The sequence below is a fragment of the Nicotiana attenuata genome, chromosome 1, assembly GCF_001879085.1.
Source record: "Nicotiana attenuata strain UT chromosome 1, NIATTr2, whole genome shotgun sequence".
Classification (NCBI taxonomy): Eukaryota; Viridiplantae; Streptophyta; class Magnoliopsida; order Solanales; family Solanaceae; genus Nicotiana; species Nicotiana attenuata.
In genome coordinates, this window is record NC_031989.1 from 8,753,091 (window position 1) to 8,779,430 (window position 26,340).

Here is a 26,340-nt window from a genome sequence, read left to right on the forward strand (position 1 = left end):
TTACTTCTCACTCCATATCTTGCACGTCTCGTAGGCACTTCTAATATGTTTGGAAGATGATTAAAGGATATTGTATTGATTATATGTTTACCAAATATCTGTATTCGCAACTAAGAGTAATATCATCTGTTAATCATTGTTTATTTGATCCACTCTCCACAGTCAAGGGGAGTTCTCCTCCCTGCATCGCTCCTTGGAAATTTACCTACAGGGTAATGCATGCTTGTACACATGTTGCTCATCCTATCTTAAAAATCCTGGCTTCCCTTCTCAATCTCTTTTCAACTCGCATCTGATTGCTACTCACCATTTTGCCTACCTTTAACTCCCAAAAAGTATAGCTGTTTCTAATGAGTGAAAGACACATATGTTGTAGTTCGAAACAAGAAATGTTGTTAAATCTAACTACTGTCATCCTTAGTTTTGGTTTCTTATAAGCCTGTTTGCCATCAGAGTTCAAAAAGCCAAGTTTTTATAGTTGGTTCTTGAAGGTTACTAGAGAAAATTGGAAATATAATGGGACCGTTTGAGCGACTCATCTGCTCAAGAGAGCTTGCTAAGTGGAAAGCAATATGTTTCAAGTGATAACTGATATGTAAGGTGAAACCTTCATTTGTCTTGTTTTTCCATTAATAGGTAGAGCCATATTCTATCTGTATATATGGAGATGATGTGAGGCTAATAATATACTGGACTTTGTTGCTTTCTGCTACTAGCTAATTTTTCAATGCTTGCAATGAGTAAAATGGATAATCAATTCATAACTCTTTCTGATGGATATTCCTTATGTGCTATATTTTTAAACATGCAATTCAGGTGTCCAAAGTTTACCGTAAATTTTACTCAGAAGAGAAAGAAAGGGCAAATGGTGTTCTCGCTATCTGTGTTGAGAAGCCGGTTTCTCAGCCTTCCATTTGTCTGGGCTCCATGCTTTCTGTGAGTATGCTTTCAGCTCTACTTATCTTGACATTGGAGATTCAATAATTAGATCATGTGAAAAATGACATAGTGCTACCACTGCAGTTGTGTTCTCCTGAAAGTTAGAAATGGTTTTGTGATCTATTTTTTTCAATAACTTGTTCTATCTATATAAAGATATTTCTACGCTGGTCCCAAAATGAGAGACACCTTCCCTGAGAAAAGCTAGGACTTAATAACTTTTACTTTCCCTTCTCTCCAAATCCACCTCATATATGTAGTACATATTTTTGTAGTAGCCAAGAGAGTGATATGCATAAGCAACTATTTTTGTAATGGGGGCCGTCTCTTTTCACAAGATAAATAGATTCAGAAAGCGGATTTGGATGTGTATACTGTCCTTTATTCACAAACATATGATTTCTTACTACTTCACCTACTTGACCTGCTTCTATGGTGTTGTAAGCCACTTGATAGCCGCTGTTACATGTTTCTGAGAAGTTGCATCAAATCATCCAACAAGAACAACTCAGATTCTCTAAACAATTCTTTGTATTTTGTCCATCTGCATCTCTGCTCCTCTTCATTCTTATTAACTTGCTTGTCCTACAACTGTATGTGCTTTGATATTGCATAAATTTGCCCTAGGTTGTATCTGTTTGAGAGTCACACACAAATTTTATCTTCCAATTATCGGTAACACGCTTGTTCTCCTACAACTGTTTGTGCTCTTAATAGTGCACCAGTTTGCCCTTGGTATAGCTGCTCTTGGATCAAATCATTTTTAACATCTGTGTTAAGACTTACAAAGTTTCATACGCAACATATGGGAGATAGCCGAGATGTTTTTCTATTCCTGATTCGAGTCTCTAATTTCATTCAGGAACTGATCTGCCAGGTGTTCAGAGGCTTCTAGGATTTGTATTACAGTTGGAACAGTTTCTTGAGGCACTTCCACCGGCAGCATCTACTCTAATTTCATCATTTTTGTTGCCACATAATCCAAATGTATGATACAACTGTGATGACTATGTTTGTTGGTTTTTCTCCATGCAAAATAGTCCCTGCCGGTAGCTCAAGTTTTGTTCCTTGAAAATTAACTGTTTTGTCGTTATTATAATTTGCTGAAAGTAAAGGATAACTGAGATGGCATTTTTTCAGTAGAAGTAAATTGAGACATTAAGATGAGCAAGAAGAGAAAACTGTATTACATGGCTCTGAAGCTCCATCAACCTCTTCTCTTTCTGCATTTTCTTGGCTAATAGAAGCCAAACTCTTCTGCTTGTGATTTCATATGGCAGATAAGTCACCACAAGTGTAGTTTATTTTTTAAAAGGTCCTACTTGATAGAAAGAGGTTGAGGAGTTTGAACTCGTTATACTGAATAATTTGAGAATCTTTGCTAATGTTCATCCAATGTTTAAATATATACCATTTTTGCTTTCCATTTTTTACTAATATTTTGTGTTTATGGAGGGATAGATTGAGGGATGGTGGATAATACGTTAACCTATTTAAAAAAGTAGGAGAGGAAGAAGATAGCAAAAACAGTTAATGAAGCTTAGCACAGACCTGGTCCCTAATCCAAAGCTAGAGAGGTAACTAGAGTTAAATCATTACAATCTCTCATGTGGTATGCAATGGATTTACTGCAATACTGATGCTAGAAAAAATGCTCATATCTACTGTTAGCAGGAGCATTCAATGAGATCTGCTCATATTTGCATAGGTGAGTAACTCTAGGTATCTTGTCTTTGAAACAGGCTAAGGTTCTACATTGACCGATGTGAGCTAGAGCGATGTTCAAAGCATGTAAACAAGCGACAGCTACTGGGTAGTTTTTCTGGAAGTGGTTAGTCCTCATCCAGGGCCATACAATCTAAACATTCTTGAGTTGCATGTGAGATTCTCTAATGCTTGAGCTATGATTGTTATTTTTCTTCTTAATTTTTTTTGCGAGTATCATTGTGCTTCTAGAAGCCAATTCCTGCATCACCTGTCCCATTGAGACAAACCAATAATGTGCTTATACATGGGTGCATTTTTAGCTGGACTCTTTATTTCTGCTGACTTTTTTGCCTTCAGGTGGAGTAATCTTCGCTCTACAGAAATGTTGCACCTCTCTGTTGTGCGGGAAAGGAAATATAATAAAAATCACATATTGCTAGCAAGAATCTCTTTGTTGCGATTATTTTGTCCTCTTAAGAAGCTACTATCTCAACTTTTTCTTTTTCAGATTCCGATAAAAATAGGGGTCGCCCTGGATGTCATCAGTGATTTAATAACTCATTGCTGTTGGATAAATGTGCATATTGTTCCCCCACATGGGGTTGTTTTGAGATAAGAGTTGCTAATGGTTATGGTGCACGGTGGTCCAAAGATGGAAGTAAGGTACATACACCCGTACGCAGTGCTAAAGGTTCCTTATATTTGTTTAAATATCACATAAAAAAGGGCAGCCGGTGCATAAGCATCCTGCGTTTATGTAGGGTTCGGAGGAAAGGGCTGCACCCTAGACAGCCTACCCTAATGCAAGCATTAATGGCTGCTTCCACGGCTCGAGTTACTGTTACTCCAAGGCTACGCTTACTTTATAATACATAAGACTAACATAGATTACTAGATTTCACGAGCTTAGATTACATGTCAATGATTAAGGTTGTCTTATTTCAAATTAGTTGGTGTGACTAAGACATTTCCATTGATATGCGGTTTATAGTGTTTCTTGAGCCTTATATGGAGGATGGCCATTCAAAGGGATGGAGCACTGAATAGCAGCAGACACTGTTAAATCTTTTGATTATGTTGTATCTATATGTAATTAAATCTTTGGATTATGTTGTATATGTAAAGAGAGAACTCCGCTAGTTCTGTGCTGTTCTCATTTGCCATGGACTTAGCATTTTACACTGAAGCGCGAATTTTTATTCTTTATTGTCATTGATATAATACTTGGACGTAAGTAAGGCATCTTTTTTCTTTCATAGAAAAGCTAATAGCAATAAGGAATTGTTTGGTACAATAGTGGATCTCCAGGATATTCTATAGTGTGGATATCCCACGGGATTAAATATCCACCTCTTATATGGATATCTAATTTTACTATTTTAGGGGTCGTTTGGTTGGAATACAATTTATACCACTATATGTCCGGTATAAATTATATGTAGTAAGTTATGTTGGATTGGTTCGTTCTGATTTTTACTTTTGTTGAGAAAATCAAGTGTTCCTTTTAATGAATGGCAATCTCAGTGACTTTCTCCAGCAAGAAGGTATAAATTTTATAGAGGCATTGGTGCTATTCTATACCCACTTAACCTATAATCCCTATAGGAATGTGAAGTAATGGCTATCCACATCTAGCAATTAACCGCACGGCTTATGATACCTTTATATCTGGTACAAATATACTAAACACATTATTTAGTCGGAGTTTAATAAATGTTTGTATGTGCAAATTTATATTATTCTACCCTTGTCAAAAAGGATGTGATGTCTAGTGATTTGAGATTCCCACCAAATGACCCGCCATTTAGATCTGTAAAGTGATCAGTGATATTAACGACTAACCCTAATATTCCAAACCGAGACATGTACCATACTACAAAACGATACAATCGATAAGAGGATGAATCAATATACCCGAAGAGATTATTAATAATTTCCGCTGTATGTGTATTCAAGTTAATGCTGAAAATAATTCCTAAATTGTTTATATTTTGATATTAAATCGTTTTGACTGAATTGGTTGTGATGTGTGGTCAAATAATATAAGTTGTTATCTTCCCACTAGTTATGTGAGCCCGTCCCTTTGAATCTTAGCGGATTCCCATAGCTCTGTGCAAGTCACTCATATGAGTTCACACTGCCTATAATGAGAGACGCTACACACTTAAATTTAAGCTTAATTGGTATCTTTCGGTGAAGTGAAATTCCACTGAGGTCATTCATAGGAGACATGCATCCCCTTCTAGATTATTAGATAAACTCTAAACTATATAAGAAAAGAGAGTATATACACCCCATATTGGAGAATCGGTAACCGTCATATATTATCAAAACTATTTGCCTTTCATATCTCCTATTTGTAACCATAAGCGACTAGAGTTGTAAAGGTGGACCGTGAGTTTACGTTATTGTCTCTGCTTATGATTATATTAGGAATGACATCTATCTTTCGACCATAAAAATTTAGAGATTGTATTAACAACCTTCCTTAGAGATGACCAACGCACTTATATCCATAGAGATTTTGGGTTCTGAATAAAATGTAAGTATATAATTGTTTGTGATATCCCTTATGGATTGTCAACGTCTCATTTCTTCTAGCCTATTTCTTGCAAATTTCTTGGTATATGTTTTACCATATGAATGGGCCCGAGCCTAACCCCCGTCGAAATTAGGGTTTTTGCTCTATAACCCCCTTCTCTCTCTCTCTCTCCTTCTAGACCATCATCACTCGATCCTCCTACTACACGCCACTCTTACGAAGGTATCGAATCTCGCATCCATCCTTCTTCCATATTAGAATGATTGATTGAATGAACTTTGCCCTTTTTGTTGATTTTGTTTGTGTGACATTCGGTCTTGAACAGCTTACAGTTCATTAATATGTATGCCCAATCCTCCCTGACTTAAGGAAAAGTATGGAAATTTGATTCAAATACCTTAAAATTTCTTACCTCTCAAGTAGTGATGACGTCTGTGCTTCACATTCCTATTAATATGAAGCCCGTCATTTGTGAAATGTGTTGCGAATCTATGGAGGACTACGTCAGTGTAACACTCTAGTCATATGATTATTTTCAGGATCATCGATAATAGAATGATATCTTTATCGGTTGCGAGTTATCTAACGACTTCCTGATATGTGAAGCTAGTCCTAATATCCCTGTGAGGAGATGCTCTATTTCTTCCCTAAGTCAATTTTTGTCCTGGTGTCGTGATATCTAGCACATTTATATCCGGTCCTGTCATCTACATATAGAGACGACACTGTATCCTTAATGTCCTGAGATCATTGAAGTTTTGCAACTCTGCACCCTTAAATAAGATCCGACCACAAGGCATAAGCTGTCCTAGTTTGGTAGGTTATATTTTTTGTTTATAGGAGACCACACTTCCATAAATGAGTTTCACCCAGCTAAACGATGCAGAAGAGTGACTCACTAACCTAGTTATTGCCGAGTTTCCATTTCTAAGTTACCAACACCTCTGTTGGGCTAGTCCTGACTTGGCACTTCTGAGTCCCTAGTGAGACGCAGCATGTCTTCTATCTCAGTTAGAGTTCATTTGAAGATTGCACAAGCCCTATCGATGAACGACATTCCGTTAGCTTCTAGGATGTGGAAGTCTAAGTTGATTTAAAGTCTTCTAGCCTCAGTATTGCTAGTTTTGGAAAGACAGTCACCTCTAGCTACCATGGCAATCCTATCGTTTTATCTATTTATAAATGTTTAGGAGATGTACATCTGCCTAAATTGAAGAGGTTGTTATAAATTACACCCATAGTGAAGATCTGCGATCTTCCGAATATTTCTGAGTGGCGTGTCACGAGTTACTTATATGTAATGGTTGTCGGTCAGAGAAAATAATCTATGCGAGTCATTCATAGGAGACGCACTTTTCGCTAAGCTCTGTGAGTCATTGAAATGTTCACCCTTCAGTAGACATTACTTCGCTTGCAGTTCTCTCGCCTGGATCGAACATACCGGTTTTATTGTAAATCTCAGTATAATAGAGAGAATATAAGCAATCTGCCTCCATCTAGTTGAGTGGTTTCACCTGCGCGTAGGAGATTCTGAGACATCTGTCCTATGTTTTGTCACTTAATGCGATTTGTTATCTCGGTACTAGGAGACGCACTAATACCGTCAATAGTCCGTGAGCTATTGACCATCCCATTTATATCTCTATGGCCAACGCTAGGAAGAATACGCTATCTTCATCTTTATGTTCTGTGTTGTCTTTTAACTAATGGATGTGTGAAGTTAAGTGAAGATTATCAGTCTACCTCATTATGTCTAGACAACACTTGCCCATCGTATTAACTCACCTTGATGATTCATGTCCCCTAGAGACGCCAACATCCTTAGTTTGGGTATCATTTATTTTCTCCCTAGGCTAGAACAACACTCATGATGTGTTCTTTGTGCCTATGGTGGATAATTTTAGAGAAGAGCTAGCGCTACGTGTCAACGCTAAATTATTGAAAATTCAACACCGAATAAGCAGGACGACGCTGTGACTATAACGTTTAGTTTGTAACAATGCAATCATGAAGTTGTGATTCCCTTAGGAGGACGCACAAATGTAACCCAATATGTGTTGTGTACCTCATGGTACCATGACAAGCCTCGTAAGGAGAAAGGCAAGACGACGTCCATAAAGTAGATAGTTAGGCGATTACATAGCATATAGATTGCGAACTTGCCTAGTTTTGTAGTCATCGAGGTAAGATTTGTATCACCCAGAATAAGCAGAGCATCCAGCTTCACTAAAAATTAAGAGTTCATTCATAGTGAGAGCGCACTTGCTCTGAATTAATTGTTCATTCTGATGGTTTTAAATGATTTAGCATTATATCGCGAAAGGATTTTGGCATAGCAAAGTTAAACTGTTGTGTGACTCGTAGGAGACGCACATCCTAATCCAAAGTCTTTTAGTTTACTCTCATATGGCATCAGTAGAACTAAAGTGCGTTTGACAATATGGCTAAACAACACTTGAAATCTACCTAGCTGCAAAGACACAAGTAGAAAGCAGCCGCGCAGAAAGAAGAATGTTCGTATTGTGTTTGTTTGTTTTGAGAGCGGCACAGCGGGCACACACTAGTAGAAGACAGAAATCAAGAGCGAAACAAATTCCTCACCAAGCCCACGCCTAGAGAATAAACAAAGGTATGACCTCCCTGCCTGAACCCTCGCGTAGTTAGAACAGTATAGCGCATACATTTCTAATTGTGCTCACAGCTTGAAGCCCACGCGAGAGATGGCGAATGCCAAAAGAGAGTGAAGAACTATGTGCATCTTATACATTTCAAGGTCTTCAGCAATCAGGAGCCGCCGTGGGATGATCCTGAGAACAGCAAGCTCAATAGATATTACAAGATACATAAGAATGAAGAAACAAATGAGAGTGAAATCAAATTTATAGTCAGTCAGGAAGCGACCGCACATAAGTGAACTGAGAGAAAATCAGAGGCACTACACATTCGTATAGGTATTGACAAGCAATGAAATCCGCAGGATTGAAAACACCTGAGAGAGAAGATTTGGCAGGAGCATAAAGAAGAAAGAGAGAGAAGCTGCTAAGCAAAGGGAAACAACCTTATTACCTCAAAAAATCTGAAATTCGGCAGCGCAAACCTTGTTGAGAAATACAAGGAACTCAAAGCATCAGGCAAACTGGAAGCATATATCGAGAGATAAGGCGCCAAAGAATGCTGCAAAAGACCACAGATCACTTGGCCATATCGGCGTCCCTGGCGAAGCAAGAGAACAAGTGAAATAGGCAGGTTTACATGCTGTAGCAAATTTTGTTGCTTGGGTTTCTCATCACAAGCATTGTAGAGAGCGCTTCTGGTTGTTATGCATTGGAATATGGCCCTTCTCATCCAAGAGTAGAGGGCATTGGCAGAGCCCAACTTCTTTTGTTACTTTCAAAGGTGCGGCTACTCTTCCTATTATGCCTCCCGGTATAGCTAATCCTTGATTGAAAATACTAGTTATATTTGAGAGCCTTGCGAAGAATATCTAGAGCTATATCAATTAGCATGATTCCTCCGCCTGAACGAAATAAGACAATAGACCATATATCCTTCGAGTACATTCGACCAGTCATTCTAATCAGTCTCTGAGAGCTACTTCAAAATATAAGAAATTGCTTCCTCACTGCGTAGTCTGAACGTAAAAGAATGCAAATAAGCGGTAAACATGTCTTGAACAAGAAAAGTAGACCCCTTCCCTTTCAGAACAAATCCAACAAAGAGACACAGAACAGAGTGCATAGTTTAGTGTACATAGATGCATAGATAGGTGACATGCTAGTGTCTAAATTCAAGTAAAGTATACATACAGTCTCTTTAAGTCTCATCATCCTTATTATTATTGTATTTTGACACGGGCTTTGCAAATATCGCGGCATTCTCTAGGTAACCCGCTAATCGTGAAAAATCCCCCATCAAGGCACGTTTCCCCTGTAATTTTCTAAATCTGCTCCACTACAAAAGGTCTTGTCCATTTATCCGAATAAGAAGTCTAGCCTGATTGGCCACAAGCTTTAAGACAAAAATCAAGAGCGTTATTAGACAACAGATGAAATCCATCTTATCTACATAAGTACGTATGTTCTCGCGTATCTATGAGACACGAGACAGTCTCTCGCTTGAACTACACTGACCTGATTCATTTTTTAGGCCAAGTGTAAGAATTATATGATAACAACCTTCGCTAGAGCCTCAGAAGTAAAAGGCAACTTAGTGTTTGGCCAAAGCCTTTAAAGCGTGTTTTAAGTGTAATTGTTTCTCACCAAAACATTCATAAATATTGCCTTCCACACAGAGAATTGGCTAGGAAGGTAGTGGAGCTATTTATATACCATTCTTCGCCTAACGTATAATTTGCTCAACTTAGCTCTCTTGTTTGTGCTCACCAGAAAGCAACCATACCTTTTATCTGTCTTTAAAAAGCTTTAGCAGAAGACCTATTAACTTAGAAGAAAGCAACGCAGATCTACTGTGTATGCATTGTGATTTGAAATGAATCACCAAGTATTTGATATTTATATTTTGAGCTAACACCAGACTTGAGATTCCACCAAAGCACTAATCACCATGTAATTTTTGAGAGGTGAGTTATCCCATCTCTGCGTTCTTAGTTTCCTTCACATATTCAGTGTTTTAAAGATAGGAATTTAATTAGAATTGCAATTTTCTTTATAGGTTATATATAGTTATGACATTTGTTGGAAGAGCAATCCTCTGAGGATGTGAGTATATTTCCATATAAAGAGAGGTAGCAACCAAAAAAATAAAATTGTGGTGTGCATTTACATTTAGTGGATTTAATTAACATTTAAGGATTAAAGTGTAATCAAGTATGTATAATGTATACCTACCAAATCAAGAAAATCCTACCTAAGAAACCAATAGTGCGAATTATATTTTATACACTTTAGTTTTTATGTTATTTGTAAATTTTATATAGGTTAGTATGGTTATTTATTAATATTAGAGTTTGTTACATAATTTATATGATTTGCTAATAATATAATATTGTAGTTAACTAATTCTAAAGCCCTAATATTAGTATGAATATTAATTTTGTATGGCTGAACAAGTCTATCTAATGTTGTTTATCATTTCCTCGATAAGAGAGAAATAGTAATAGTTGAAAGAACTCGTTCCACCTTTGTCGAGTATAGTTTATATGGCTATATTTATAAGAGAGAACTATCCGCCATTATGTGCCATTGTTTAACTTGAAGTCCTATAACCTTACCTACTAACACATCCGTACTGGCCCATAATTACTCAAGTTCCCCTACCAGGCAAACATACGCGAACCGTGGATATAGTCTAAATAACCACACGCGCCCCAAACCCGTGCGTCTACAACCTCCGTTTGTGCCGCTTCCTCTAAAGTCATCACGCTAGACACTCTAATGATCCTACCCACGCCCGGTCCGATTCCCATCTTACTCCATACGCAATCCACGTAACTTATCACGCTAAGCGAGTCCCTATCGCCTCTGTTTTATTGAACTCCTATTATATTGTTTTAATTCCCTGTAATCCTGTGTCAAAAGTATCCTGATTTCTGCTCCCTGAAGCCATTTACTATTAAAGATCTAAAACAAAGCCGATCACTGCAAGTAAATCTAGTGGAGTAACTCAGAGACCTTAGGTATTCTATGCATATATGTGTGGCTCCTCATAAAATCTTGTTCTCGCCACCCGCCTACACCTTCTCTCTCCAAGATCCTGTCGTGCGCCAGTGAAACTATGTCTCGCGCTATATTCCACACTCTTCCGAAGAGACCACCCCTCAAGGAAAGAAGTCGACCACTCGCCACGCTCCATCTCTGCTCTATTAGAATACACAGCCATGCGTGAAAATCGTCCTAATATAGAGCGATGCTGCTCTGCCTGCAGTTCCTAGACAAACAACCACGGATTATTTAGTGTACAATCCATACAGTCATCCTCAAATACAACCCTCCTCTACCTTCCTAATCCACCTTCACCTCTCGATCTAACGTCCCCTTCCAAAAATACCTCCCAAATGAATCTAGAGTCATAAGATACGAAATAACTCAATAACATCCCTTTAAGGCCTGCCATAGGAAAAGACTCTGACCTCCCAGATCCGCGCACGAGCCCCGTGCACAATCGCAACCACCATCAACAACTCCAAGGAACAAGGGATCAGAGCTTTTCTTGACAGCGTATAAGTACAACCCCATCCTCAATGCGATCAACCACCTTCGATCTACTTTCTCTTATCCCCTCCCTTCCCTATGCTACTAATCTCCTATCTTGTACCTATATTCTTTCGACCAACAAATGGTCATAGAGCTAGCTCGAATTTCCTACAAGTCATGAAAGAAATGCTAGGAGGCGTGGAACTATGACACTAGATAGTTACTAGCACTATCCACTAGAAGCCGTATAGATACTTAAGTGTCTCAGAAGTTACCTAATCCGTTTTCTTGATGTGCAAAGTTATGTACATAGACGCTTCTCCTATACCTCCGTTCTCCTAATGTTATTGGGATTACATTGATGTGTATACTTCTAAGAGATAAAGTTTGTGTATTTAAATTTCACCATGTGTTATTCTCGCGCTTTTAGATTAGTATTATTTGTTTTTAAACCTTACTAATCTAAGGTAGCCTCTTCCTGTAGTTATATGTACTGGGATGTGGAGTTAATAAGAATCATTTTTGAATCGTGTAATACTCTTTTTTTTGTTGTGGTGGTATAGATTGTTTCTTAACAAATTCAACAACCTACAACAGAATAGTTATTTATAGTTCTATGGCATGTGTCGTCTTTGATGTTATAATCATGGAAGAGAGAATAATTGTGACTCAAATATATAGTATATTATAAGTAATATAATGCGTCTCCTTCTATAATATTTTTTGAAATTAGAGACAATCGTATTTCAACATTATTTAGTCTCTCAGGGTCTCATATAATATAGAGAAGTTACTTATATATTACATTTAAGTATGTGGTGTAAGTTACTGTAAATTTACCAAACTCTCACAATCTATTTTATGAAATGCTGAATATCGAGCATCCAGCGTCCTCTTGTGTATATATTAGACCTAGTCCTGCGTCATTCTTGCTACACCATTAGATGATTTATATAAATGAGAGAAGAACTCAAGAGGTGAGTTGAAATCTCTTTGTGTAGGGTTGCCCTGCGTATAAATTCAAGAGACGTGACATTCACTTGGGTTCTGTATTGAGTCCAACAAACAAACTGCGTCTTTCATCCTTAATATAAGGTGTATAAATTAGTTGGTATGTAGGTATTAATCAATAGAAGGGAATCCTCTGCTAGAGAAAATAGAACTGAATCAACATATGTAAATCCCACAAATAAATAGCCAACCTTACATAGTTACTGGTTATTCTTATACTTCAATTAATCAACAAGACTCCTATTGCATTAGATAATAGATCTATATCCATCAAAATAAGGTGCTAGATCTCTTGCAGCTGGACATTTTAATAGACAATAAGTAATAAAATTAAAGAGGGGGCAAGCGTTGCCAAAGAAATTTGAAAAGTTGCCTAGCTTTTGTCTATAAGAAGGGCAGTAACCCTTTGCCTTGCCAAGGCAGGTTTTGCATCTTTGAAATTACTCCCCCAAAAAGTTTCTGCAAGTTTGGGAGCATCTGAAAGAATTTCCCTAAAGTTTCCAAGCGTCTAAAATTCCCCCAAAACATTTCTGGCAAGTCTAGCATGCTTAAAAATTTGAATTTCAAATTCAAAACTAAAATCTGAACTCCTGAGTTTCAAAAACTTCAACTCAGATTCAGTCTTTCTTCAGCAAAACCAAAAAAAAAATAAAAAAGAGTAAAAGCACTAGAAACTCACAAAAATACTGTTATATTGAAGTTTTCCTAGAGTTGATTTCAAGCATAGCTACTAATCCGAGGTTCCATGCGTGCTCCTGGTTTTCAAATTCGAGTCATTTCGGGGTGTGATTTGAGCTGTTTTTGTTGGTTTCATGCGTTGAAAATTGTCTGGTGTCAGTTGATGTTGTCCGCTGGGCTTATAATCACTACCTCAGCATCCTGTTGATTCTATGTGAGATACTGGTTGTGACACTGCTTATCTGCCCCATTTTTCTTTGTTTTGCCTTCGAATTTCCAGGTAATTTCTGCTGTGAGATTGTTACATGTGTTATGACTGCTTTTCGAAGAAGGCATATGAAGAAATTCCTTGTTTCCTTTATTTTGTGTGAAGCTATTCTGATTTGTGTATACTCTAGACATTAATTCAAACAGTGCTAGTATAGACTATTAAATTACTTTGTATTAATTGGACTGATGCGTGAATTATCACTATTAGTTTTAGTTTGGACTTGTATAAGTCCAAAATTAGTGTAGTTATTCAAATTAGGCTTGTAGAAATGATTTGAGGTCAAGCAGGTCTGTCGGTAATCGAACCTAATGATTTGCCTCAATAACGTGTTTAAGTTCCTTTGTTACGTTAACATTCTAGAATGCTCAGTTCAGGACTAACATGAGCATGTGCAACAGGAACGAACTCACAAACCCATGCACTTCATCCATTTTCGTTAATGTAGTTTCGCATCAGTTTCAGTTTTTAAGGTATTCTGTTTGATTTGAAAGTTGAAAAAATAGATTAAAATGTTAATTATAAGTGGAGTTTCAAATGAGTGTGTGTAGTTCTACATTGACATGAAATAACTGGTTTCTTTTTATATGATATCACGTTTTGAGCTTCAAGATTTCAAATAGGGATTTCAGTTTGACAATTAAACAAGTATGTTCATTTTGGTTTACTGACTTAAACAACTCATTATAACTTTCCATTTATCTCAATTTTTAGAAATAGAGTCGTTGGTTTTTAAAGCGGCCTGATTATCCATCTGTACCAGGCCCAAAAGGCCCATTTCAGAGTTTGGTATTGTTGTTTGTGATTCCTATTGATTTAAAATTTTACGGCCTACTCTAATTAGTTGCGCGGCCTGATTCCCACCGGCGCCTTGGCCCAATCTTAATTCCGGACTATCTGCTCAGCCTAGGCCAGTTTCGAGCGCCCAAGAGATGGAAAATCTTCATAGGGACTATGGTGTGTGTGCGAAATTAAATATAAATTATTGGGCCTCCCAGGCTACAGTATTCACATTTGAGTTAAAGAAGTTTCTTCTTGTTTAAAATTGTGGACTTGAGGCCTTCGAGGCCCGAAATCCTAAAAGCTTTAAATAATAGCAAATTAATAGTGTTTAATTAATTAGGACCCTTAGAGACAATCTCATACTAGAAAACATAGCCCCTTTTAGGGATGGCCTTTTTAAAAAATAAATTGAGGTGCGCCACACCGAATAAAATGCATTAAACCGTGGGCCCCTCTTTAAATGCTTATATTAATACTGTAGTGAATCGGGACGTTGCCGTTTAGCGAGTTTTCACCGGTCTCCCGCAAAGATAATGATACGCTAGTCGCTTTAGGCGCGCCTTTAAAATTTCACCTTCATAAATACGGGTGCGCATTCATGCGACCAAATCCAATCCCAAAATGTGAATAAAAATGTAATCGAGGGATCCGGGTGCATTTTCATGTGACGCTGATCCAAAAATATGTTTTAAACCGATGTTCAATTTCTTAAAAAAATAATTAATTAAAAGCGGTAAAAATAACCCTAAAAAAATCTGCACTATAGGATGACGTGTTTAAATCAGATAATTTTAAGCCAAATTATAGCAGTTGACGACCTGGCTAGAACCACGGAACCCGGGAATGACCTGCACCTTCTCCCGGGTAACAAATTCCATTACCGAATTTCTGTTGTTTCGCAGACCATAATAAGAGTCATCTTCCTCGATTCGGGATTTTAAACGGTGACTTGGGACACCATAAATTATCCCAAAGTGCGCGCTCGCGACTCTGATTTTAAATAAATAATCCTGTTTCGATTGTCACTTTAAATTGAAAAAAATGCCCCCTTCGGGCAATACGGCGTAATACGCGTATCATCACGGCTTATTTTGTTCTCCATTAATTTGAACTTCATTCCCTTTAGCTTTAAATATGATCATTCCTTAAATATGGTAGATGAAATAATAGGGTTAGGGACATAGGGTAAAGGAAAGGGTATTATAGAATAAGAGTATAAAAAAATTAAAAAAAAAATTAAATTTTTTTTTATTATTTCTTATCGGTTTATCGATAAACCGATAAACGAAGAGGACAAAATCGAAATCGAAATCGATAACTCGATAAGGAAAATTTCGAAATCGAAATCGAAATCGATAAATCGATAAATCGATAAACCGATATCGATAAACCGATTCGAATGCACACCCCTACCATCAGCGAATAAAGTCCAAGTTCCTGGATTAGCTCCATTGAGCACCTGTAATTCTTTTTGTGCTTCTAATTGCATGTCGTGGCTAAAATCAGCCACGAAATCAGCTAACACTTGTGATTTTATAGCAGTTCTAGGTTGGTACGTGATTTCGCATTCACTTAACTCTGTTGCCCACTTAGCCAACATACCTGATAATTCATGCTTATGCAATATATTACGTAAAGGATAGGCGGTTACTACAACAATAGGATGACACTGAAAGTAAGGCCTTAATTTCCTAGATGCCATGATTAATGCGAGTGCAAGCTTTTCCAATTGAGGATACCGTGTTTCCGCATCTAACAAAGATTTACTAACATAATAGATAGGGGATTGTTTACCTTGTTCTTTTCGAACCAAAATCGCACTTACCGCTACTTCGAAAACAGCAAGGTAAAGGAGCAATCTTTCCCCAGCCTTTGGTTTTGCTAGCAACGGTGGATTTGATAAGTATACTTTCAAATTCCTGAGTGCTTGCTGACACTCTTCGTTCCATTCAAAATGATCCTGCTTCTTAAGAACTGAGAAGAATTTAAAACACTTCTCTGATGATTTAGAAATGAATCTTCCCAAAGCTGCAATCCTCCCTGTTAATCATTGAACCTCTTTCTTGCTCGAGAGTATATCAGGAATTTCTTCAATGGCCTTAATCTGTGCAGGATTCACCTCAATACCACGGTTAGAAACAAGAAAACCTAAGAACTTACCTGATGCAACACCAAATGCACATTTTTCGGGATTTAACTTCATATTAAATTTCCGCAAAATTGTAAAAGTTTCAGATAGATGCGATATATGATCTCCTGAATGCTGAGTTTTAACGAGCATATCATCTATATATACCTTCATAGTTTTTCCCAAATTGTAACGACCCGACCGGTCGTTTTGAGTTTTTGCACTTTGATCGCCAGTTCTTGGGCATGACTTGCCCCGTGTAATGTATTATGACTGATGTAGACCGTTGGTTTTGGTTTTTCAGGAAAATCGGAATGAATTTGAAAGAACAGTCTCAGTTGAAAGCTTGGAATTTGAAAGGTTTGACCAAGAGTTGACTTCTTTGTATATGAGCTCGGATCGGAGTTTTTATGATTTGGTTAGCTTCGTTGGGTGATTTATGACTTAGGAGCGTGATCGGAATTGGTTTTGGAGGTCCGGTGTAGAATTTGGCTTGAATTGGCGAAGTTAGTATTTTGGCGAAATTCTGGTTGATAGGTGAGATTTTGATCCGAGGGTCGGAATGGAATTCCGAGAGTTCCTATAGCTTCGTTATGTGATTTGGGATGTGTGTGCAAAATTTCAGGTCATTCGGAGGTGATTTGGTTGGGTTTTTGATCAAATGCGTGTTTCGGAAGTTTTAGAAGAACTTAGGCTTGCATTCAATATAATTTGATGGTTTTGGTGTTGTTTGAGGCGTTTTGATGATTGGAACAAGTTTGAATGATGTTATAGGAGGTGTTGGTGCTTTTGGTTGAGGTCCCGGGGGCCTCGGGGTGATTTCGGATGGCTAACGGGAAGTTTGGAGTTGAAAAATGCAGCAGCAGTGCAAGTTCAATTTTTGCCTTCGCGATTGCGAGAAGGAACTCGCGTTCGCGTAGAAGGAGTTGAGTGGCCTTGAGTTTTGTACTTCGCGTTCGCGTTTGGGTCTCGCGTTCGCGGAAGGTAAGTTCCTAGTGCTTCGCGTTTGCGGTGTGGGGTCCGCGTTCGCGTAGTACAAGTGAGGGTCCAGCTTAGGTGCTCATCGCGTTCGCGTATATAGTGTCGCGTTCGCGTAGGTTCAGGAGCCCAAGTCTTCGCGTTTGCGGGAGTGCAGACGCATTCGCGAAGGGTAATTTTGGTCAAGGAAAATGTGTTCATCGCGAACGCGGGGGTTTGACCGCGTTCGCATAGAAGAAATGTCAGCTGGGCAGAAGGGTTTTTAATAATATTTCATCCACGAGCCTAAGTCATTTTCCTCCATTGTTGAGTATTTTTAGAGCTTCTTGGGAGCAATTGAAGAGGGATTCGAAGAGGATTGATTGGAGGTAAGTTCTATGGACCAAAAACGTGATTACTATGTGAAATTAACCTAGAAATTCATGGAAATTTAGCTAAAATTGGAAGAACTAGGGCTTGGGATTTTGAGATTTTAAATTGGGATTTGAAGGGTCATTTGAGCTCGGATTTGAGAGTTCTTGATATGCATAGACTCGTGGCGAGATAAGGAACCCGTTGATGTAAATATTTCTGTGTTTCGAGAAGTGGGCCCGGGGCTCGGGTTTTGCTAATTTCGGGATTTTCGATTATTTTCGCTTGGGTTTTGTTCCCTTAGCCTGTTGTGACGCATTCGTTGTGGTTTTGGTTAGATTCGACGCGCGTGGAGGCCGATTTGAGGAGCAAAGGCATCGCGAGCTAGAGATTCTGCCGGTTCGAGGTGAGTAATGATTATAAATGATATCTTGAGGGTTTGAAACCCCGGATTGCACATTGTAGTGCTATATTGAGGTGACTTGCACACCGGATAGCGAGCGTGGGGTAGAGCACCGTGGGGATTGTGACTTGGTCCGTCCCGATTGATGATTTTACTGTGTAATTAACTGAAACTCATTTGTTATCATCATGACTTGGGGCTAATTGCCATATTTGGGCTTCGTGCCAGCTATGTGAACCCTTCGACGATTGTTGTTGATAATTCCTCACTGTTTTAATTATATACTTGAACTCAGTCACGTATTTTCCACTATTTTAAGACTCAGCCAAGTTTATTTACTTTAACACTTGAAATGATATTTCTAAAAATATTTGGGCTGAGCATCATGTTTTACTGTTGCCCTAGTGGATTATGTGATTTTGACTGAGTAAGGCCGAGGGCCTGTATTGTGAGGATACTTTTGGATCGGGCTGCACGCCGCAACAGTGTTATACTGATACTGATATGAGGAGGATGGCCTAGATTTGATGCCACGAGATGGCTTGATATTGCGCTTGGGCCGTAAGGGGCCCCTCCCGGAGTCTGCACACCCCCAGTGAGCACCGTCGACAATAAACGGATCGGGCTGCACGCCGCAGCGGTATGTGGAGTGGGCTGCACGCCGCAGCGGTACTAGTACTGTTCTGTGTGTTTACTTTATTTTATTTGCTTTTCTTACCTGTTGTTGTGCTACTTCATGAGATATCTACCGGATTGCCTGACATTATCTGTTAATTGAGTGTCGTGCCCGAGGGGCGGACTTCTGTGCTTATCTGCACTATTTGAATTGCATTCGTTTGCATACTGTTGAAGAAGTCATTTTCAAAAGAGGTTTTAAACTGAGCTAAGATATTTCTAAAGATTTCACAGCTTCACTGCTTTTCTCAAAGGGTTTTACACTACTTCTATATAGCATGATGATATGTCATACGTGATTTCTTACCGCTCAGTTGTTATTTACCTTTATTACTCACTGAGTTGGAGTACTCGCTTTACTCCCTGCACCCCGTGTGCAGATGCAGGTATTTATTCACCCGGTAGCGGGTTTGGCTGATCAGAGTTAGAGATATAGGAGTTTAACGAGGTGACTGCCAGCGTTCGCAGCATCGTTCTTCTCCCTTTGTTCATTATTCTTGATTAGTGTACTTTTAGATCTTGTGGTTGTACTTACATTCTAATAGATGCTCGTGACTTGTGACACCCCGATAAGGGATATGTTGGGTTGTATTTCCGCTAATTAATATTATTAAGTCATATTTTAGCTGTTTATTCATGTTTAAATTATTTTTGGAAAGACGAGTTGGGTTAGTTGGCTGGCCTCATCTTCACGAGAGGCGCCATCACGACCAGTGCGGGGTTTGGGTCGTGACACAAATGCTCTTGAAACATTTTGGTAACTAACCTCTGATACGTTGCTCCTGCATTCTTTAGACCAAAGGGCATTACTTTATAACAGTAAGTCCCCCTGTCTGTTATGAAGGAAGTTTTTTCTTCATCTCCTGGATCCATTTTAATCTGATTATACCCTGAATATGCATCTAAAAAACTTAATAGTTCATGACTTGCAGTTGCATCAATCAATTGATCTATGTGTGGGAGTGGAAAAGAATCTTTAGGGCAGGCTTTATTAAGATCTGTGTAATCTACGCAAACCCGCCACTTACCGTTCTTCTTTGGAACTACAACAGTGTTAGCTAACCAGTTAGGATACTTTACCTCACGAATAGAACCAATTTTTAGCGATTTTGGACTTCTTCTTGAATCACCTGATTCTTGAAAGTTCCTTGCTTTCTTTTCTTTTGCTTGACTGGGGGATATGATGGATCTTCATTTAGTTTATGAGTCATCACCTCCGGTGGTATCCCTGTCATGTCAGAATGGGACCAAGCAAAACAATCTCGTTAGCTTTCAAAAATTCAATCAACTTACGTTTCACCTCTGGGCTAAGATTGGCTCCTATATACACTTTTCTCTCTGTCCAGTGTATAAACAAAACCACAGCCTCCAGCTCTTCTATCGTCGTTTTGATGTTTTCATTTTCTTCCGGTTCTTGAATGGAATCGGGCCTTGAATCTACATCTGTTTGCTCTTGTTCAGTTGAGGTTGACAATATGTTATCCTCAACTAGATTCTGTAATTGCTATTTTTCTTCACCCTTCGTACTTGAATCTGCCACGGAGTTGATGCTCCTGGATGTCTGTTGATCTCCCCTGATTTGACAGATTCCCCATGGCGCTGGGAATTTAATGACTTGATGCAAGGTTGAAGGAACAACATTCATTTCGTGGATCCATGGTCTCCCAAGAATCATATTGTAAGCCATCTCCATATTTACCACCTGGAACTTTGTATCTTTGACGACTCCTTCAGCGAATGTGGTGAGCATTACCTCTCCTTTTATGACAACACTAGAATTATCAAATCCAGATAGAGTATGCGCCTTTGGTATCATGTTATCTTCAGCTTGCATCTTACGTAATACTCTTACCAAAATAATATTCACGGAACTACCTGGATCAATTAAAACTCGTTTCACATCAGTGTCATATATAAGTAAAGATATTACCAGTGCGTCGTTATGTGGAGTTAATAGACCCTCGGCATCTGCATCATCGAACGTAATATTTTCTCCCTCCAAGACATGTCGAGGCCGCTTCCCGTGGGTAATTGTTACTTTAGAAACCTTTTTATATGATACGTCGTTGATCTCTTCACCCCTACTTATAACGTTGACAGTTCTCTTGGGAGAAGGTGGTTTTGGAGGCTCCTACCTGTTCTTCATGTATGCTTGTTTGCCTTTCTCACTAAATAGTTCAGTGAGATATCCTTGTTTTAACAAATGATCAACTTCACCCTGCAAAAACCTGCAATCTGCGATTTTATGCCCATGATCGTTATAAAATTCGCACCAATAATCAGGGTTTTGTCTGTTTGGATTTGATCTCATTTCCTTGGGCAACCGTACCTTATCTCCCATGCTTCTTAAAACAGCAACGAGTTCAGAAGTGCTGACGTTGAAATTATAACCTCCAAACCTTGCCTTTAGACCTCCATCATTGTCTTGTGGCTCACGTGCGCTTCGGTCACTCCAAAATCTTGATGATGAGCCTGACTCTCTATTCCTTGATCTGTGATCGTACCTCTGATTATCCTACTTTGATCGTGAGTCTCTTCCCGCAGGTCCCATGTATGGCTCGTACCTGTTTTTACCGGACCTTTTTTCGTTTTCAGCCCATCTCGAGCTTACCTTTTCTTCTTTTTGATGTCGTGAAATAATATCTTCTTCAATCCTCAATTTTGTGCTATAACGATTGTAAACATCATTCCATGTTGTAGCTGGGAATTCTCGAAGGCTTTCCTTTAGTCGCCTCGTAGCTTCTGAGCTTTTTTCATTCAAATTGCTCGTGAATGCTATAGCTGCCCAGTTATCCGGTACACGTGGCAATGTCATTCTTTCACGCTGAAATCTGTCCACAAATTCCCTAAGCAATTATGAGTCCCCTTGTTTGATCTTGAAAATATCTTCCATTCTTTTTTCGACTTTTTGGGCTCCTGAGTGTGCTTTGATGAAAGAATCTTCAAGCTCAGCAAAAGAATTTATAGAATTTTCGGGTAAAAGAGAATACAATGTTAGTGCTCCTTTAGTGAGTGTTTCACCAAATTTTTTGACTAATACAGATTCGATCTCCTGCTTAGTCAAATCATTGCCTTTTACGCCTGTCGTGAAAGCAGTCACGTGGTCTCGCGGGTCTGTTGTTCCATCGTATTTCGGCATCTCAGGCATTTTGAATTTCTTTGGGATTGGAAGGGGAGCAGCACTTGGCTTCCAAGGTTGTTGTAAATATTTATCCATATCTACCCCTTTGATCACTGGTGGCACCCAAGGTATTTGCTCTATACGGTCATTTTACTCCTTGAGCTGTTTCTGCAATGTTAGTACTAAATTCTGTAAATTAGAATTAACTAAATTACCTGGTTCTCCCTCCTTTGATTCGCTGGGGGTTCCACCACTACCTGAATTAACTAGTCCGGAACGAGGGTTCTCTAGAGTGTTGTTATTTGGTGTGGGTGTAGGTGGAAAAGCCTGAAGAGCTTTATTGACTTGAGAGGCAATAAGTTTTTGTAAAGCCTCATCCATAGTTTCAACATTCTCAAATTGAGCTTGTCCATCTGTATGAGACCCATCAGGAGTGCCTTCACGAGACCGCCGTGGAGAGCCTTGTAGAGAAGTAATCAGTACGTTATTGTTCTATGGATCTCCCTGAAGTTGCTGGGTTGTTTGATTTTCCTGGTTTGCCTAAATGTTGTCATTGTTGTTCGACATGGTTGACGCAACAAGGGAAGTTAGGCTAAAATAAAATGGATTATCAGATTCTCGGTAACGGAACCAATTTGTTTAACAAAAAAATGGAATTTTGACTAAAGCTACATTTTTAGAAGAACACGGGTTACTGATAATTGCAAGAATATATAAAAGAGAATAATTTGAATAGCCAGAATATAATTGAATAAAGCAAGTAATCCAAAGTATATTCAGATGATTTTTCGTGTCTCTACAATTGTTCAGTCTTCTCCTTTTATAGCTATCTTAGATGTAAGTGCCTTGCTTTGGTCGTAATAAGGTTATTATGAGCAATAAATGACATTGAATGCTACGTTACATAATCATTACATTTAAGACAGATTCTTTAACGTTTTCAGCATTTAATGCTTATCAAATATTGTATTTGGACCCTCGTATGCTGTCAGATTCATTCCTTCTGATTCTCGGATGTAAATGACTTAAATAGGTACGGGCCCCGTGTTATTTGTCTAATGTCCCATGCCTCTTCCTCTTTCCTTGCTCGTATCTGTTGTAACTCCTGGCTCGTGGTTAATTGCGATTCTTTGACCATTTGACTAATCCACGTGTCTTAACACGTCACCTTTATACATAAATATAATTTTTCCCGATACAGGGAGCAACATCCTTAGGGGTAGTTTAGTAGGGGAACAAGTTATCCCGACATTTTAATGATGGGATAATAAGATGGGGATTAAATAATGACGGGATTATTTAATGAATATATTTTTATTGGAAGATGTCTGGTTCATTGGACTAAAAATGAGATATACGGGCTATAATATAAATATGTTTTATAAGTTGGGATTTTCAATTTTAACCTTGGATAGTTTAAAAGACTTTGGAAAAAAGCCTTGGAAAAGGGCGTCTTTGTCATTTTAGTAGTTATCCCGGGATTAATTAATCCCCAGACTATTATCCCACCCTCAATGTGGGATAGAATAATACCCGGTTGTGGGATTAATTATTCCCGAGATTGCTAATCCCAGATTCAAAAATTCAACCAAATGCAAGATAAAATAATCCCGCATTCAATCCCGGGATTATTATCCCTTATCCCACATACTAAATGACCCCTTAAGTAATAGCCTTTCTTCCTATACGGAAGCAAAGATACATATAGACGGCACCAACTAGTTAGGATTACACTAGTTATCTGTGTTAGGGAAATGAGAGATCAAGAGAACCCCTAAAAAGGCAAATTATTCAATATTGGATGAAAGTTGACTTAACCTGCGAACTTGGAGACTCTTTATGCTGCTAGTATGAAAATTTCAAAACGAAGTTAAGTCAACTGCTAAAGTTAAGATACCATTTAGGTTAAAAACTAGAAAAAGAGAGTGAGGAACATTTGCTTTATCTTTACCTCAATTCAGCTGCAAAATTATTAACCAGGAAATTACTGTAATGGTAACTGGTAAGTATGATGCGCTTGTTTTAATAGGTTCACACAAACAAATAGTGAGAAAACGATGAGACGACATATAGAGCTCAAGAATCCTTAAAACAAGAGTTACCACTGGAATTAGGAAAGGGATTAGAAGGATCGTCTAGTAAGAGGGTAGTGCAGTAATATTTGGAGAGAGCTATGTCTATGGAGGAAGAAAGTGTGAACCTCAGCAGCTCTTCTATGCAGTCCTTCAGTAGCAGTGACACTCCTTGTCCTGCTGATGTTGCCTGGTTTTCCATCTTTATGATGACAATTAATCTTGATTGCCTCAATCCCGTAAGCCAAATTAACTCTCCAACAGATGGAACAAAATGGAACGAGCTTACATACACCAGAATATATCCAAAATTTTTCAAAGTGTTATAAATAGAATTGTATTTAAGGTGAATCTCTATGTTTTAGAGATATTTTAGAGTTGTTACTTGGCTAAGGCACTTTTCTCTATAAATAAAGGGACTCTATTCCATTGTAGTTCATCTCAAAAATTAATAAAATTCTCTCTCTACTTTTCTCTTCAATACTCTTCTTCTTTTATTATTATTTTATAACACGTTATCAGCACGAGACTCTAACCAATTGAGTAGAAGCTTTGGGATTGAGCATAACGATTGTCAATTGTTCCATGAACTTACTTCATGATTAAATTCTGGATTTAAGGTAAGTATTTTACCGTATTTTTCTCTTTTATTCTATAATTTGATTTTAAATACAAGAAAGACAATAAATTTTGATTATAACTCTAATGGAGTTAGTAAGAAATTATAACCACTCGAAGTGGTAAAATTTCTATGTCTTGTCATGATCAAAGTCATGTATGATTGTGAGCACAAGAAGTGGAAACTCATCCCATTGAATTTGCTTCATTCTCATTCCCTTAAGAGAATGTGATAGCAATATGTAATAAATCTGAAAGATAACAAAATTATTACCCTGAAGGTATCAATGGATGTGGACGTGGCAATAGACGAAATTATAATCGTCATCATTGTGGTAATGAGAACAATAAGTATTCTCAAAATAATCCGTCACTATGTGAAAGTAATATTTGTTATTGATTTGACATGAGATTTTGTAAAGCACATATAGATGATTATGGTTCATTCATTATGTGAATGTGACAACATGTGATTTATGAATACATATTCATTTTTGGAAGAATATGAGCGTGCTAGTGGTATATACCACACTCACCTCTAGAAGGAAGTTTGAGAGGAAATAAGAAAATAATGTCATTATTATGTCATAAATGATCATTGGTCACGTACTTATTGTACGCCAAAATATTTTGGCATTGTGATTATTAAAAGATAACGGTAATGTAAAAACAGATCTTGCATATAATTTTGACCATAACCATAATGGTATAACTTTCTCTTTAAAAGAGATATTCACCATATGGATGTTGATGAATATGTGGTAGTACAAAATTAATTGAGAGCTCTGAAAGAGCTAATTATTACTATTTTGGAGGAACAAAATTGATTATCAATAAGGCATTATGTTGTAGTAAGTCTCAAAGAAACTTATTGAGTTTCTAAAGTATTTGTGAAATCGGTTGGTTATATTGAGACTATAAATAATCAGAAGATTTAATATTTTTATATTACTACAACTTGTAGCGGGGTAATATGTATGTGAAAAGCTACCGGCTTTATTCTCCAATTTGTACTACATAAACAAACGTATGTCACAATAAAGTAGAAGTTTATTGATTTAAAAACTCATATCATAATAAACTTGGAGTTTATTGATAATTGCACACGTCATGGTGTAAACCTGAACTTTATCAATATTGATAATTTATCCAGTTGACATAATTGATTTAGCCATGTTAATTTAAGTATGATGTGCAAAAATAAAAGAGAATTCACATGGGTAAATATTAAAGAACTAGAAAGTTCTTTACGAATCCTCTTACATTACTTGTTCTTATGATTAATAGACCAACTAAACTTGGGATTGAATCTCATGAATGATGGAAATATCAAAAGTGAATATGGGCTCATTCACCTGCCATGTATACCACATAAGATGCATCTATGAGATGGTTATACGTGCGATTATTATTAACCCGCAACCTGGCCGGTGTTTGTGTGGTAACTTGCTAAATAATTTAATTTCGAGCATAATTTTCAGATTTTCTATTCAAGACAGTTTATCTTGATAAGTTGGTTTACATCACAGTTAGTTTAGCAAAATAATTATTGGGTGCCTCCGCGTAATAGCTAAACTATTGCTTATGAGAACAAAGTTATGTATATCAGTTTGATATACGTTATATACAAAAGTATATTACATTCTCCCCTCAGAAATTGTAACGACCCGACCGGTCGTTTTGAGATTTTGCACTTTGATCGCCAGTTCTCGGGCGTGACTTGCCCCGTGTAATGTGTTATGACTAAGGTAGATCATTGGATTTGGTTTTCAGGAAAATTTGGAATGAATTTGAAAGAACAGTCTCAGTTGAAAGCCTTGAATTTGGAAGGTTTGACCAAGAGTTGACTTATTTGTATATGAGTTCGGATCGGAATATTTATGATTTGGTTAGCTTCGTTGGGTGATTTATGAC